This window comes from Carassius carassius, chromosome 46 (genome assembly GCF_963082965.1).
Source record: "Carassius carassius chromosome 46, fCarCar2.1, whole genome shotgun sequence".
Classification (NCBI taxonomy): Eukaryota; Metazoa; Chordata; class Actinopteri; order Cypriniformes; family Cyprinidae; genus Carassius; species Carassius carassius.
The window spans coordinates 11,726,994-11,744,482 of NC_081800.1; positions in this window are offsets into that span (position 1 = coordinate 11,726,994).

Genomic DNA, 17,489 nt, shown 5'->3' on the forward strand with positions numbered 1-17,489 from the left:
AGCAGTGGCATCCCATCCTGAGTTGAGGTTGAAAGATACGTTTCAAAGAAACTGTTCTTATTTTCGAGACAAATGTTACATGAAAGAAATGTAAACAATGTAAATGCAGTATTCTTTATTTGTAAGCATATTTTGCTGAAATATAAAAGTATATTTTATCAAGTGGAATATGTTTTGTGTTTTAATTTACACCTCCAATAGAGCAAACCAAGACACTGACGTTGTATTGTGAACCGCAACACCAGGATACTCTAGAAAATGTGGTTTTGTTACAAGATCCTGCCGTTTTATTTATTTATTTTTTCCAGATATTTTATTTCAATTTTATTTTTTCACCTTTGTTCCAAACTGGGACAAGTGTTTTAAAATATGAAAACCCATGGTAAAAATTTAGCTTTTCAATTTAGGATAGTCAAAACAAAGTGTGAGTCATCATCAAATCATTTCAATCTTGTCTGAAATGTTTTTATTATATGTTTTTAGGTAATTTATGACTGTTATTTACTTGTGCCATCATTTTCACAATGACTAACGAAACTAGTAATAATATATATATATATATATATATGTAATCATTTACCAGGAAGATAACCGTGTCAGTTAATAAATTAATATGAAATCTGTGATATGATGAGTGACAAAAATAAAGAAAAGGTACAAAAGATAAATAATGCAACCCCTCTCAGCCACATAAGAAAATACCATGCTTTAGTAAATCAAAATTATGACATAAAAAAATAAGAATTTATAAGGTAAAAGTCATAATTATGACAGTCAAAATTACAAGATAGTCATAAGTCCGTATTACTTTCTTATTTTAGAGACAACTGTCAGGTGAAAAGAAATGTAAATGAGGTATTCTGTGTTTGTAAGTGCATTTTACTGAAACATACTTTCAAAGTATATGTTCTGTGTTTTAATTGAATTTACCTTCTTCAGATTGATCCATAGCATATTAACGTTGTATTGAGAGCCACACCAGCAGGGGGCAGCAGAGTCCATAAAACAGTGTGGTGCCTATCTCACTTAAAGGTTTACAGTCCACTAACTGAGTCTGGCACAAACATTCAAATACTGAAAGAGGCCTTTATGCGTGTAATTGAAAGTGTGTGGGTGGGCATATGTGCATGTTTAACTGGAGTGTCATGGCTAGCACCTCCCGACTGTTTCTAGCATCATCACGCCTCAGTTTCCAGTCTGGAAACTTCACCAACTGCGTCCAACCTTCAACTTCAACACAGTCTTCTTAGTATACTTCAGTTCTGATCATCTACATGTATTAACAGACACTTTCACAGAGCTCAGTATTCTGAGCAGCCGAATTATATGCCTGCAAGTAGCCTGTGCTGGAAAGGCCAGCGCGCTAATGATTTTTGTAGAGCCATACTGCGGCAACTAGTCATTCACAGTTTTGTCGTCATTCCAGAGCTATATCATCATAGCTGGACGTGTAGGTCTTCCTCTGCTTCAGTCGCAGATATATGGAGTGGCATCATATGGCAGGTCGCTGCGTGCCATGCTGGTGAGTTGGCAATATGTGCGTGTGCCAGGCATCCGTCACCCCTCTCACGGGACTCTCTCAGGTTACCAAAGAGACAGATGGTGATGGGAAGGGGGCTGAGATCAGGGGCCTGGGGCAAAGTGGGCGACACTGTGTCACACCTGAAGATGAGTGGTGCTCCATGCATCTCCATGAGCAACAGAACAGATAATCATTTTTCATGTTAGATTAATTTTTGTTTGTTAATAGTTTATCTGATACATCTTATAGTTATCAGTACAAATAGTGTATTTTCCAGACTGTTTGAGTGACATTATCCAGATCTCTTCTTATGTGTGGATGCATGTTTGTTCGTGTGCGATTGCACAGATTACAGTGTTGCATTCTCCTGCCATTTTACAGATGCAATTTTACTTTTTTAAGCTTGTCCCAAATTGGGACCGATGTTTTAAAATAAAAATGGGGAAAAAAGATGAAGGAACTTTAGATGGCATTCTGACATGAGATATGTGACAAAAATAAATATTCGAAAAATAAAAGAAAAAAAGGTAAATATATGAAAGCCTATTTCAACAACATAAGAAAAAAAATCATGCTTGGGTAAATCATAATTATGACATAACATTTTGAAAGTATGACATACTTAGAGATTACAAATTGAAATGATGAAACAAAAATAATGTTAAAAAGTTATTTTTGACATAAAAAGTAAACAATATGACAACAATTTACAAAAAGTCATAATTCTGGCATAATTATTACAACTATTTATAAAAAAAATTACTTGCAATTTAGTTTAATGACTTAATAAAAAAATATATTTTTTATTGTGTTTTTATTGTAACTTTTTATCACAGATATCACAAAACATATATTTGGACATTTCTTCTACCAATGTTATGTTCATTGCGTCATTTCCTCCATAATGCTTTTAAACACAATACATCATTTGAGATGTGTTGGAAATGCTAATAAGTTTCAGAAAAAAAGAATGAAAAAATGAAAGAATCGTCCAATAGGCTATATACAGGTAGGTCCCATGCATTTCCAGATGAACTGGAGAGAAATAAGACTGTATGTGGGTTTTATTTTACACTTTAATAACACATCCATCACCTTTCAATCCACATGCCACAACACTCAATTCTACAACCCGAATTCCGGAAAAGTTGGGACGTTTTTTAAATTTTAATAAATTGAAAACTAAAGGAATTTCAAATCACATGAGCCAATATTTTATTCACAATAGAACAGATATAACGTAGCAAATGTTTAAACTGAGAAAGTTTACACTTTTATCCACTTAATTAGCTCATTTAAAATTTAATGCCTGCTACAGGTCTCAAAAAAGTTGGCAAGGGGGCAACAAATGGCTAAAAAAGCAAGCAGTTTTGAAAAGATTCAGCTGGGAGAACATCTAGTGATTAATTAAGTTAATTGATATCAGGTCTGTAACATGATTAGCTATAAAAGCTTTGTCTTAGAGAAGCAGAGTCTCTCAGAAGTAAAGATGGGCAGAGGCTCTCCAATCTGTGAAAGACTGCGTAAAAAAATTGTGGAAAACTTTAAAAACAATGTTCCTCAACGTCAAATTGCAAAGGCTTTGCAAATCTCATCATCTACAGTGCATAACATCATCAAAAGATTCAGAGAAACTGGAGAAATCTCTGTGCGTAAGGGACAAGGCCGGAGACCTTTATTGGATGCCCGTGGTCTTCGGGCTCTCAGACGACACTGCATCACTCATCGGCATGATTGTGTCAATGACATTACTAAATGGGCCCAGGAATACTTTCAGAAACCACTGTCGGTAAACACAATCCGCCGTGCCATCAGCAGATGCCAACTAAAGCTCTATCATGCAAAAAGGAAGCCATATGTGAACATGGTCCAGAAGCGCCGTCGTGTCCTGTGGGCCAAGGCTCATTTAAAATGGACTATTTCAAAGTGGAATAGTGTTTTATGGTCAGACGAGTCCAAATTTGACATTCTTGTTGGAAATCACGGACGCCGTGTTCTCCGGGCTAAAGAGGAGGGAGACCTTCCAGCATGTTATCAGCGTTCAGTTCAAAAGCCAGCATCTCTGATGGTATGGGGGTGCATAAGTGCATACGGTATGGGCAGCATGTTTTGGAAGGCTCTGTGAATGCTGAAAGGTATATAAAGGTTTTAGAGCAACATATGCTTCCCTCCAAACAATGTCTATTTCAGGGAAGGCCTTGTTTATTTCAGCAGGACAATGCAAAACCACATACTGCAGCTATAACAACAGCATGGCTTCGTCGTAGAAGAGTCCGGGTGCTAACCTGGCCTGCCTGCAGTCCAGATCTTTCACCTATAGAGAACATTTGGCGCATCATTAAACGAAAAATACGTCAAAGACGACCACAAACTCTTCAGCAGCTGGACATCTATATAAGGCAAGAATGGGACCAAATTCCAACAGCAAAACTCCAGCAACTCATAGCCTCAATGCCCAGACGTCTTCAAACTGTTTAGAAAAGAAAAGGAGATGCTACACCATGGTAAACATGCCCCGTCCCAACTATTTTGAGACCTGTAGCAGAAATCAAAATTGAAATGAGCTCATTTTGTGCATAAAATTGTAAACTTTCTCAGTTTAAACATTTGCTATGTTATCTATGTTCTATTGTGAATAAAATATTGGCTCATGTGATTTGAAAGTCTTTTAGTTTTCATTTTATTAAAATTTAAAAAACGTCCCAACTTTTCCGGAATTCGGGTTGTACTAAAAACTTTTACAAGCCTCATGAAAATGACATTGTGAGAGAATCTGATGATGTTTAACATTTAACAGTAACTAAAATCTGTTGTCAATCTAATCTTTAAAACATAAATGATTCTAAAATAAAATCTCGATATGTCCCATTTCTAATCTTTTTAGTTGCTTTGGTTTAGTGAATTTGAACAAAATCAAAACTGAGGAATAGGGGCACTGTATGTTTTCAGGATATTATTGAATTTAACACATCTGGTTGTGGCATGCCACAGTATCACATCTTTTACATATCTTAGGGATTGCGGCAAAGCCCTTAATTAACTCATGCGGGAAGTGACAGAGGAACAGCCCCCTGCGCACATTATTGTTTTTCGTCGCAATGAAGGAGTAAAGAGCCTGTCAGAGGAGTGGGAGATGAGTGAAATAGTGCTGTTAATTACTAATTAACTTCAAGCTAATGACAATGTCACTGTGTCGTCGTCTCAACGACTGCCCCCCCCCCCAAACTCAGACCTGCTCTCTATGCTAATTAGTCTAACACATGCACTATTTAGTCTCCATGATAAATATAATTTTATATTATAGATATACATTTTATTGCACAATTTTTGGGGTACAGAATTTCAGTCCCAGAAAAACAATAGAGACTACTTTGATAATTAAGTAGAGTATTTAGTGAACAAATTAATAGTTTTAGAGGCTGCTGAGCACAAAAAAGAGAAAGACTTGAAAATATAGTCAATAAATGAATAAATAAACAACAACAAAGATATGACCACAAGAAAGCTCCAAGCTTCAATTGTGAGGCTGAGCCCGTGGCTATAAACCTTCCACTAACTAAATTACCACTCACTTTGTTTTGCGTTCCCTGCGAGCGACTCTAGCGTTGCTGATCACCAATCACATCATGTATGTGTCCAGATATGTTGATTTCTGTCAGTTATCTCGGTCAGTTGTTGGCCTCCTGGTCAGCATATGGCCGCAGTTACACACACGGTCCTGTACCTCGGAGTCGGCACATTTTAATAGAGCCCTCCGGGACAGGACCCCACACCTGCGCTCATGCCATGCTAAGAAAGTGAAGCACTCATTTAAAATAACAAGAGGTGTTGCAAGAACTCAGAACATTCTCATTGTCTCAATGAAGCCTGTCCAAGATATTCATGAATACCACCTCTGTAGATGCTCGAGTAACATTTGGCAATGCAAAGAGAAAAAAATAGACAATGAAATTCATATTACCGGTATTCTGGTTTACCAACAGACAACAGGAGAATAAGTACATCTACAGTACAACCGAAGAAGCAGAAAGCTTCTGAAGCTAGAAGACAAACAAGAGTAAACATCAATTTGAAGGATTGCCCAAGTTGCTTTTTTTTTGCCTGACAGTTAATATAATTTATTATTGTGTAGACCGTTACTAATACTCAGTGTGATTTCAGTGTAATTTTCAGAAAATGACATGGGGTATTGGTATTTAAGTACACTAACACTAGCTGAAGAACTATAAATGCCCCTTAAAAAGGGTGTCCATACAGCTATATATAAATCATATAATGGCTTTGGATGAGAAAGAGAACAAAATAAAAAATCAGCATTCACTGATAATTTATCCTCCAGAGAGACATTGAAGGAATGGTTTACCCAAAAATGAAAGTTTGCTGAAAAATCTATTCACCCTCAGGCTATTCAAAATGTAGATGACTTTTTTTCTACATCTGAACAGATTTGGAAAGATTTTGCATTATTTCACTTGTTTACCAATGGATCCTGTGCAGTGAATGGGTGCCGTCAGAATGAGAGTCCAAACAGCTGATAAAAACATCACAATAATCCACAAGTAATCCACATGACTTCAGTCCATCAGCTACTGTCCTGTGTAAAGCTGCTTGTTTGAAATAGTAAAATTCATCATTATCCATCTTTAAGGCATTTTAAGTGTAAACCGCTGCTTCCGAAGAACGTACCAGAATCAATAATAACACTTCCTCCAGTGAAAAAGTCCATGTCCTTGTCACACCCAGGGGCTGGCTATGCTTTAACTAAGCCACACCCCTTCTCAACTTCCACCTCGAGGAGGTCCCCAAACCCGACCCAATGGCCAAACAACACGAGAACAAGTAAGTGATAAAACAATCTTTATTTAAATATTTAAAAATAGCTTGGGGAATAGGGAAAGGGCAACTAAAACTAAGCTCTGACTCGGCCCTCCAGATGGGCTATAGCCGGGAAGAGGTCAGGGAGCAAGGGGGCCACGGGGATCCGGGGCGTGGGGCTCGGGCCCCGGCCTGAGTCTTAGGTATCCGTAGCGCCCTCCTTCTTCCTCCTCTTCGCTGAATACAGCTCACGGTAAGTACTGGTTCACACAGTTCGTTCTCGAGGTGCCCACTCTCTTTCTCTTCCTCCACAGGCAACGGCTCTTCGCTGATTACAGCTCGCAGTAAGTACTGATTCACCCAGTTCGTTCCTTGGGTGCTCACGCTCTTTCTCTTTCTCCACAGGCAACGGCTGGGACACACAGGCACAGTTAGTTCAGCTTGGTTTTGCTCTCACCTCTTCGCTGATTACAGCTCACAGTAAGTACTGGTTCACACAGTTCGTTCCTTGGGTGCTCACTCGCTTTCTCTTTCTCCACAGGCAGCGGCTGGGACACACAGGCACAGTTAGTTCAGCTTGGTTTTGCTCTCACCTCTTCGCTGATTACAGCTCACAGTAAGTACTGGTTCACACAGTTCGTTCCTTGGGTGCTCACTCGCTTTCTCTTTCTCCACAGGCAGCGGCGTAAGTACAGGTTTCCTCAGTCTCTCCTCGTGTTACCCACTCTCTCTCCTTTTCTCTCCACAGGTATCAACTTGGGCACAATAGCACAGTTAGTTTGCTTTGAATGGCTCTCACCTCTGGGCTGGACACAGCGTACTGTAAGTACAGGGTTCGCTCTATTCCTCCTCGTGTTATTCACTCTCTCTCTCCTTTTCTCTCCACAGGTATCAACTTGGGCACAATAGCACAGTTAGTTTGCTTTGAATGGCTCTCACCTCTGGGCTGGACACAGCGTACTGTAAGTACAGGGTTCGCTCTATTCCTCCTCGTGTTATTCACTCTCTCTCTCCTTTTCTCTCCACAGGTATCAACTTGGGCACAATAGCACAGTTAGTTTGCTTTGAATGGCTCTCACCTCTGGGCTGGACACAGCGTACTGTAAGTACAGGGTTCGCTCTATTCCTCCTCGTGTTATTCACTCTCTCTCTCCTTTTCTCTCCACAGGTATCAACTTGGGCACAATAGCACAGTTAGTTTGCTTTGAATGGCTCTCACCTCTGGGCTGGACACAGCGTACTGTAAGTACAGGGTTCGCTCTATTCCTCCTCGTGTTATTCACCTCTCTCTCCTTTTCTCTCCACAGATATCAACTTGGGCACAATAGCACCGTTAGTTTGCTTTGAATGGCTCTCACCTCTGGGCTGAACACAGCGTACTGTAAGTACAGGTTTCCTCTGTTTCTCCTTGTGTTACTCACTCTCTTTCCTTTCCTCTCCACAGGTATCAACTTGGGCACAATAGCACCGTTAGTTTGCTTTGAATGGCTCTCACCTCTGGGCTGAACACAGCGTACTGTAAGTACAGGTTTCCCCTGTTTCTCCTTGTGTTACTCACTCTCTTTCCTTTCCTCTCCACAGGTATCAACTTGGACACAAAACACAGTTACTCTGCTTTGGATGGCTTTCACCTCTGGGCTGGACACAGCGTACCGTGCTATCTCCGGAGATCTGAAGCACGCTCACAACATATACTGTACTGAACTAGGCTAGGGCCAGCAATCTCCTTGTCCTCCCACGCCGAAGTGCGTGAAGGCGGGGGTTTATCTGACAGGACACACGGCAATACACAGCAGCCCACAGCAATATACAACACCACGTCAAAATTATAGGTTTTCACAGCACGAAGACTCACCCACCACACTCAGTGTACGGAAAGGACACCCGTCTTCCTTCACTTCGCTTGGTTCGGATCTGGCGATGGAATATGCGGCCTAGCTAGTGATGTCGTCGTTGCGACTACTTCAATAAGTATTCCTTCGGCTCTCCCACCACACTATATTAGGGGTAGGGCCACCCTCCTCCTCCTGGAGAGATCTACACAACGCCAGGTCAATATACAGGGCACTTTCGACTGGCTCTTAGTACTCACATCAATGCCACTTCCAATCCCCTTTTTCACGTCGTCTCAGTTCGCCGTATAATCTGTTCACTTCTCAACCTTTAAGGTTCGCGATGTCTTCACAATCATACAATTCCAGCCTGAGGGAGAGAGAGAGTTAGACAGCTACCAGCAGCGTACCAAGACGGGCACAACCCAGTGCTTCACACACACCAAAGAGAGCTTCCCAGACTGTGAAATAACTTGGCCTTAAGTACTGCCTTGTCCAGCGTATCCTCCAATCACCAACCGCTGTCCCTAACTAGGCACAGGTGCATCGAATTCCCTGATTTTCCTTCTTACGGCGCTACCGGAAGTTCCGGTGTTCTGTTTTTCCGGTCCGGGCGGAAACACTTCCGGGCGGAACCAAACTTCCCGAATTTTGGTTCCGCCCCTAAAGATCGTCACCTTGTGACATCCTCCCCCGCCAATCCGTTCTAGTCCCTAGAACGTCCTCGGGCTGTCCACTCCCCATAGCGGGCAGGGGGTCGGCCTCGGTTCTCTCGCTGGGATCGTCTCACTGGTGAATCGGGCTCAGCTTGTTCAGGGGCTGCTTCTGGTTCTCTCGGGGCGATCGGGGGTGGTGCCACCACGGGTCTCCCTGGTACCACAGCCCAACCTTCAATCCAGGGGGCCGCTGGTACAGGTTCCGTGGGGACTTCTTCCACGGCTTCAGGGTAGTTAGGGCATGGGCGAATCATGTTCCGGTGCACCACACGGTCGGGGCCTGACTTCCCTTCTGGCCGGATGGTATAGACCGGCTGCCCCGGCCTCTGCTGCCGGCAGACTACATAAGGGGTGGCCTCCCAACGGTCACTCAGTTTCCCCTTCCCCTGCCGCCGATTATCTCTCACCAACACCCTCTCTCCTGGCAGTAGAGGGGCTTCTCTAGCAGTCCGATCATACAACCGCTTACTTTTCTCTCCTGCCGTCTGTATCCTTTTCGACACCTGCTCGTAGGCGAAATGCAAGCGCTGGTGATGGCGCCCCACCCACTCCGTTACACTTGCTTCCTCTTGGTCGGCTATCACTCCTAGGACCAGGTCAGTAGGCATTCGTATGTGTCTGCCAAACATCAGGTAAGTGGGAGCGTAACCCGTAGTACTATGTATACTGTTGTTATAGGCCTGTAGGAGGTTTGGCAAGGCACTCACCCAATCGTCCTGCCGTTGTTGGTCCAAGGTCCCCAGCAGCCCCAATAGGGTCTGATTGAATCTCTCACAGCCGCCGTTCCCCTGAGGATGATACGAAGTGGTGTGAGTTTTCGTGCAACCGTACAACTGGCATAGTTCTCTAATTACCCTGGACTCAAAGTTGGCTCCTTGATCGGAGTGCAGAAACTCCGGGCATCCGAACGTCTGGAAGACGGCCCGCCATAAAACTGTAGCGGTGGTGGTTGCAGTCTGGTCGAGGGTGGGGATAGCCCAAGCGTACTTTGTGAACAAATCCGTTATTACCAAGATGTTCTGGTAGCGATCTCGTGGTCGGCCCAGTGTCAAGAAGTCCATAGCCATGATATGAAGGGGGGCCTTCGCATGGATGGGTACCATTGGCGCTCGGACCTCCCGTCTGGACTTAAACAATATGCATCTCGGGCAAGCTTGAATTAGGGCGTGCACCGATGCCTCTAGCCCGGGCCAAAAGAAGAATCTCCTAAGCAGGGACACGGTCCTCTCCTGTCCCTGATGCCCCAACTGGTTGTGGTACGCCGAAACTAAAGCCGTTACCTCATCTGCGGGTACCACGATCTGGCGTACTTCTTCGCCCAACTTCGGGTCACTGACCCTTCTGCACAAAACGCCATCTCTCAGCTCCAGCCTGTCCCATTGCCCCAGCAGCCTCCTCCCAGTATCCGTCTGGGCTAACCTCTCCGCTGGCGTCAGCCGTCGGCCCTGTTCCAGCCATTCTCTTACCAGCCGCACATCTTGATCCCTGGCCTGTCTCTCCCTCCACCGACGGGGATCCCATCCCCAGTTCTCAGGCACGGCCTCTTGTCTGCTGCCTGGTGCCTCTACTGCTCCTACCATATAGCCCTCCTCCGGGCTGGCCCCTCCGGGGCTTTCCGCTTCGGGCAGCCTTGAGAGGACGTCCGCGTTCATGTGTTCACGCCCTGGTCGGTACTGTAGTTGATAGTCAAAGTTGGCCAGTTGGGCCACCCACCGCTGCTCCACGGCTCCCAGCTTCGCCGTCTGTAAGTGTACTAATGGGTTATTGTCTGTAATGATCGTCACCTTGGCACCCCAGAGGTAGTCTTTAAATTTCTCACTTAGGGCCCACTTCAACGCCAGCAGCTCCAATTTGAAAGAACTATAGTTCGCATCGTTCCTCTCGGCTGGGTGGAGGCTCCGGCTGGCGTACGCGATGACCCTCTCAACTCCGTCCTGCCGTTGAGCCAACACCGCTCCCAGCCCGAGATTGCTGGCATCTGTATACAAAAGGAATGGTTTTGTGAAATCTGCGTATGCCAAGATAGGGGCCTGTAGCAGCTCCTGCTTCAATGTCTGGAACGCCGACTCACAATTTGCATCCCAGTCTACGTTGGGCGACCCCCGGCCCCGGTTACGACCTGTGCCAACCAGCAACTGATTAAGGGGTTTAGCAATTTTTGAAAAGTCCTTTATGAAACGCCTATAGTATCCCACAAATCCTAAAAAGGATCGCACTTGCCTCACTGTCCTCGGGGCCTTCCAGTCCTTCACGGCCGATACCTTTCCAGGATCTACGGACACTCCAGCCGCACTGACCACGTGGCCCAGAAAGTTGACTTCTCTCCGTAGTAAGTGACACTTATTGGGCTGTAGTTTCAATCCGTACTTCTCCATGGCCCGAAAGACTTCCTCGAGGTGCCTCAGGTGTGAATCAAAATCTGGGGAGTAGACAATCACATCATCCAGGTAAACTAATACTGACTCCATTAACTGACCTCCCAAGCACCGCTGCATCAGCCGCTGGAAGGTGGCCGGAGCGTTACAGAGCCCGAAAGGCATCCGGTCCCATTCAAATAGTCCAAACGGGGTTGTAAAGGCAGTCTTCTCCCGGTCTGTTTCGGCCACCTGCACCTGCCAGTAGCCACTGGCCAAATCTAGGGTAGAGTACCATGCCGACTGCGTGAGGCTGGCAAGCGAATCTTCGATCCGTGGCAAAGGGAAAGCGTCTTTCTTAGTCACGAGGTTCAGCTTACGGTAGTCCACGCAGAATCTCCAAGCCCCCGTCTTCTTTTGCACCAGCACTATGGGGGCCGCCCACGGGCTGCTGCTTTCCCTAACAACTCCTTGCTTCAGCATGCCTTGCAGGAGTGTACGTACCTCGGTATACAAAGTGGGCGGAATTGGGCGATACCTCTCCCGGCTGGGCCCTGCATCCCCGGTAGGTATATGATGTTGTACCACCTGGGTGCATCCGTAGTCTTCATCGTGGGTGGCGAACACATGCTGCCATCTCCGAAGGAGGGCCTGTAACTTCTGTGTCTGTGCCTGCTCTAAATCCTCCCCTTGTAACGACTCACCCGCCAGGTGGCTCGGCACACTCCTCTCCATACCACCCCATGGGGTGTCTACTTGTGTCAGGGCCACCTCGATGACAGTGGGGCACACCTGACGAAAACTAATATCCCTCTCTTCCCTTACTTGGTGGGATGTAACCGTTGTCAGACGGGCTAATCGTTGGTGCCGATGTAGTTGCACCGCGTATGGATGTACATTCCGTATCCTCACGGGGACTCTCCCCCGCCGGACCGTCGATAGTCCTCGTGCCACTTCCACTTGTGGACAATCCACATGGGGCTCCACCAGCACCCACTCTTCTGGGCCCGCTCTTCGGGGCGGTACTCGCGCCCACACAACAGCCTCACTTTTTGCGGGGACAGACAAAGCAAAACGACACATCACTCTTCCTACCTCTTCCTGTTCCCTGCGGACTTGGCTCATTTGCACCCTTCGACAGTCAGCTACCACACACTCCCACTTGGGCCTCTCTGCAGGTGGTATCTTCGATACGGGCCTAGCCCGAAATAGCTCTTCCCAGCAATCAGCGAGGACATTCATGCCCAACAGGGCTCGATGTGCACCCAGACAATGGTCTTGCACGATAATCACACCTTTCTGGGGGACCATCACTCCGTGAACCTCTAGGTCCGTCAATCGGTAGCCAATATATGGGATGTCGAGGCCGTTTGCGCCCTTCAGAGTAAGCCAGGGGGCCTCCGCCCCTGGTGCCCCTTGTTTCCCAAACACTTCTTCGGATAAACTCTCAGCAAACAACGTCACTTGGGAGCCTGTGTCTACCAGGCATTGAATCTCCTTGCCGCACACTCTCACCTTCGCCACGGGGCTACGCCCAATCATCTGGCTCCTAGAGCCATATCCTCTTCCAGGGTCTTCTCGAGGGGTCCCGGCCACACGACCCACAGTGGCCGGCCGACCTAAAAACCCCCTTCTGACGCCCTGCGGGGCCCACACTGGCGGCTATAGTGACCTGGTTTGCCACAGCGGTTGCAGATGGGTCGCCCTTGCTCGTCCCATTCGAAACGGGGCCGGTTAAAGTGGTTCGGGCGCCTGAACGGCTCTCGGCCTCCCTCTGAGTACACTCGGTCTCGGGGCGCCGGCCGTGGTTCCTCCCGCGCCCGTCCTTGGCGCAATTCTCCTACGAGGGCTTTAGACAGTTCAGACATCTGATCGCGGACATCTTTCAAAAGTTCAGCCTTCAGTGCTTGCTTCCAGTCAGGGCCTCCGGGTTGTGCTGGTGCTACTTCACTGACAACCGCACACACTGGGGAACCACTCACCTCAGTCTCATCACCTTCCAGGGCCAGTGCCTCTTTCTTCAGATCTTCGAACGTAAGACCCGAGTCCCTTCGAAACTGGATACGTAGGCTCTGTCTCACCGGACCCTCCTTCAACCCCAGAAGAAACTGGTCCCGCAATAGAGTCTCTCCATCTCCCAACCCGTGGTCCCGACGGGTCTGTAGTCGGGCGAATTGCTCTCGCAACCTCAGGGCGAAAGCTCTAATCGGTTGGCGGGGGCCCTGCTTACAATTGAAGAACTGGGAGCGAAGGACAGCTACGGGGGTGTGGTCACCATACTGTTCAGTGAGGAACTGGAACACGGTTTGGGCGTTGGCTCTAACGGCTTCGGGGGCGGCATGCACCTCTCGCCGCGCTTCTCCATCCAGGGAGTTTAACACAAATTGAAGCCGCTGGGCTGCACTAAGGCCCTGTAGGTCGGCCAAGTACTCTAGTTGAGCCTTCCATTCAGACAATCGTACCTCGGATTCTGTCCCCCCATATTTTTGAATCCAGGGGCTCCCCATAAAAACGGGCATGGCACGGGGTTGGGCTGAAAGCCCCGCGTTGTCGGTCATTGGACGACCTTGGTTACTCAACTCGAGGTGGAAATCCTGCCGACTACGCCAAATCTGTCACACCCAGGGGCTGGCTATGCTTTAACTAAGCCACACCCCTTCTCAACTTCCACCTCGAGGAGGTCCCCAAACCCGACCCAATGGCCAAACAACACGAGAACAAGTAAGTGATAAAACAATCTTTATTTAAATATTTAAAAATAGCTTGGGGAATAGGGAAAGGGCAACTAAAACTAAGCTCTGACTCGGCCCTCCAGATGGGCTATAGCCGGGAAGAGGTCAGGGAGCAAGGGGGCCACGGGGATCCGGGGCGTGGGGCTCGGGCCCCGGCCTGAGTCTTAGGTATCCGTAGCGCCCTCCTTCTTCCTCCTCTTCGCTGAATACAGCTCACGGTAAGTACTGGTTCACACAGTTCGTTCTCGAGGTGCCCACTCTCTTTCTCTTCCTCCACAGGCAACGGCTCTTCGCTGATTACAGCTCGCAGTAAGTACTGATTCACCCAGTTCGTTCCTTGGGTGCTCACGCTCTTTCTCTTTCTCCACAGGCAACGGCTGGGACACACAGGCACAGTTAGTTCAGCTTGGTTTTGCTCTCACCTCTTCGCTGATTACAGCTCACAGTAAGTACTGGTTCACACAGTTCGTTCCTTGGGTGCTCACTCGCTTTCTCTTTCTCCACAGGCAGCGGCTGGGACACACAGGCACAGTTAGTTCAGCTTGGTTTTGCTCTCACCTCTTCGCTGATTACAGCTCACAGTAAGTACTGGTTCACACAGTTCGTTCCTTGGGTGCTCACTCGCTTTCTCTTTCTCCACAGGCAGCGGCGTAAGTACAGGTTTCCTCAGTCTCTCCTCGTGTTACCCACTCTCTCTCCTTTTCTCTCCACAGGTATCAACTTGGGCACAATAGCACAGTTAGTTTGCTTTGAATGGCTCTCACCTCTGGGCTGGACACAGCGTACTGTAAGTACAGGGTTCGCTCTATTCCTCCTCGTGTTATTCACTCTCTCTCTCCTTTTCTCTCCACAGGTATCAACTTGGGCACAATAGCACAGTTAGTTTGCTTTGAATGGCTCTCACCTCTGGGCTGGACACAGCGTACTGTAAGTACAGGGTTCGCTCTATTCCTCCTCGTGTTATTCACTCTCTCTCTCCTTTTCTCTCCACAGGTATCAACTTGGGCACAATAGCACAGTTAGTTTGCTTTGAATGGCTCTCACCTCTGGGCTGGACACAGCGTACTGTAAGTACAGGGTTCGCTCTATTCCTCCTCGTGTTATTCACTCTCTCTCTCCTTTTCTCTCCACAGGTATCAACTTGGGCACAATAGCACAGTTAGTTTGCTTTGAATGGCTCTCACCTCTGGGCTGGACACAGCGTACTGTAAGTACAGGGTTCGCTCTATTCCTCCTCGTGTTATTCACCTCTCTCTCCTTTTCTCTCCACAGATATCAACTTGGGCACAATAGCACCGTTAGTTTGCTTTGAATGGCTCTCACCTCTGGGCTGAACACAGCGTACTGTAAGTACAGGTTTCCTCTGTTTCTCCTTGTGTTACTCACTCTCTTTCCTTTCCTCTCCACAGGTATCAACTTGGGCACAATAGCACCGTTAGTTTGCTTTGAATGGCTCTCACCTCTGGGCTGAACACAGCGTACTGTAAGTACAGGTTTCCCCTGTTTCTCCTTGTGTTACTCACTCTCTTTCCTTTCCTCTCCACAGGTATCAACTTGGACACAAAACACAGTTACTCTGCTTTGGATGGCTTTCACCTCTGGGCTGGACACAGCGTACCGTGCTATCTCCGGAGATCTGAAGCACGCTCACAACATATACTGTACTGAACTAGGCTAGGGCCAGCAATCTCCTTGTCCTCCCACGCCGAAGTGCGTGAAGGCGGGGGTTTATCTGACAGGACACACGGCAATACACAGCAGCCCACAGCAATATACAACACCACGTCAAAATTATAGGTTTTCACAGCACGAAGACTCACCCACCACACTCAGTGTACGGAAAGGACACCCGTCTTCCTTCACTTCGCTTGGTTCGGATCTGGCGATGGAATATGCGGCCTAGCTAGTGATGTCGTCGTTGCGACTACTTCAATAAGTATTCCTTCGGCTCTCCCACCACACTATATTAGGGGTAGGGCCACCCTCCTCCTCCTGGAGAGATCTACACAACGCCAGGTCAATATACAGGGCACTTTCGACTGGCTCTTAGTACTCACATCAATGCCACTTCCAATCCCCTTTTTCACGTCGTCTCAGTTCGCCGTATAATCTGTTCACTTCTCAACCTTTAAGGTTCGCGATGTCTTCACAATCATACAATTCCAGCCTGAGGGAGAGAGAGAGTTAGACAGCTACCAGCAGCGTACCAAGACGGGCACAACCCAGTGCTTCACACACACCAAAGAGAGCTTCCCAGACTGTGAAATAACTTGGCCTTAAGTACTGCCTTGTCCAGCGTATCCTCCAATCACCAACCGCTGTCCCTAACTAGGCACAGGTGCATCGAATTCCCTGATTTTCCTTCTTACGGCGCTACCGGAAGTTCCGGTGTTCTGTTTTTCCGGTCCGGGCGGAAACACTTCCGGGCGGAACCAAACTTCCCGAATTTTGGTTCCGCCCCTAAAGATCGTCACCTTGTGACATCCTCTCACATCAAAATCCACCAACATATTTATTTAGAACTGTTTTCGCTTGTAAATGGCACTTTGTGATTCAAATGATTCACTGAAAATATTCAACCGAAAACCAATTGTTTGTTTACAAATTTGAACTATAACACACAGACTGCAACAAATGCCAAATGTATGTTTCCAGAACAATTTGACGCATTGCTATGGCAGGGAGTCATCGTATGCTGGCCTCTTCAGAAAATAACCCCCTTCATCTTTCCTTCCAGATGATCACACACAACAATGTGTTTAATACTCACTCAATTCTCACTGTGCTCATTGAGGAGCGCGTTTCATAATTGTAGAAGTGATAGTGTTGTATGTTCTTAAGACCTGGACAAGAAGACTTTCTAACAAAGGATCTTTATTAGCTCAGAGCTTTGGTGGAGCGCTTCAGTCCTCTGACAGCCTCTCCTTTGTTGATTATCAGCTCAATACGCAAGGAAATTTCATTCTTTTGTTTCAAACTGAGAAATCTCTGAAAGTCATTAGCTCAAAACGTGTCCCTGCTTATCAGCAAAGCTTTGCAGCACTTTAGTCTGGTAAAGTTAACTGGATGGGCTCAGACAAATACTAAACTTGTCATCATTTATTCACCCTCATGTTGTTCCAAGCTCATATTCTTTCTTCAGTGAAATCAGAGTTTCTTCAAGAGATATTTCAGAAGAATTTCCAATTGTCTGTTTTCCTACAATAAAAGCATATATTAACCAGGTGCTGTCAAGCTCACCAAAATTGACTTGTGCTTTATTCAAGGTTCTCGGATCTCAATTGAGAATGTTCACTCAACTTTTACCTCTTAAAAATAAGGGTTCTAAAAGGGGGTTTCCAAAACAAAGCCATAGAAGAACCATTAAGGGTTCCTTAAAGAACATTTCAGTAAGTTTGTTAACCATTTTCCACTATAAAGAACCTTTTGTGCAATGAAATAGTTCAAGGGATGTCAATAGTTCGTCATGGAACCATCACTGCAAATAAGAACCTTATATTTTGAGCTGTGAGGTCACG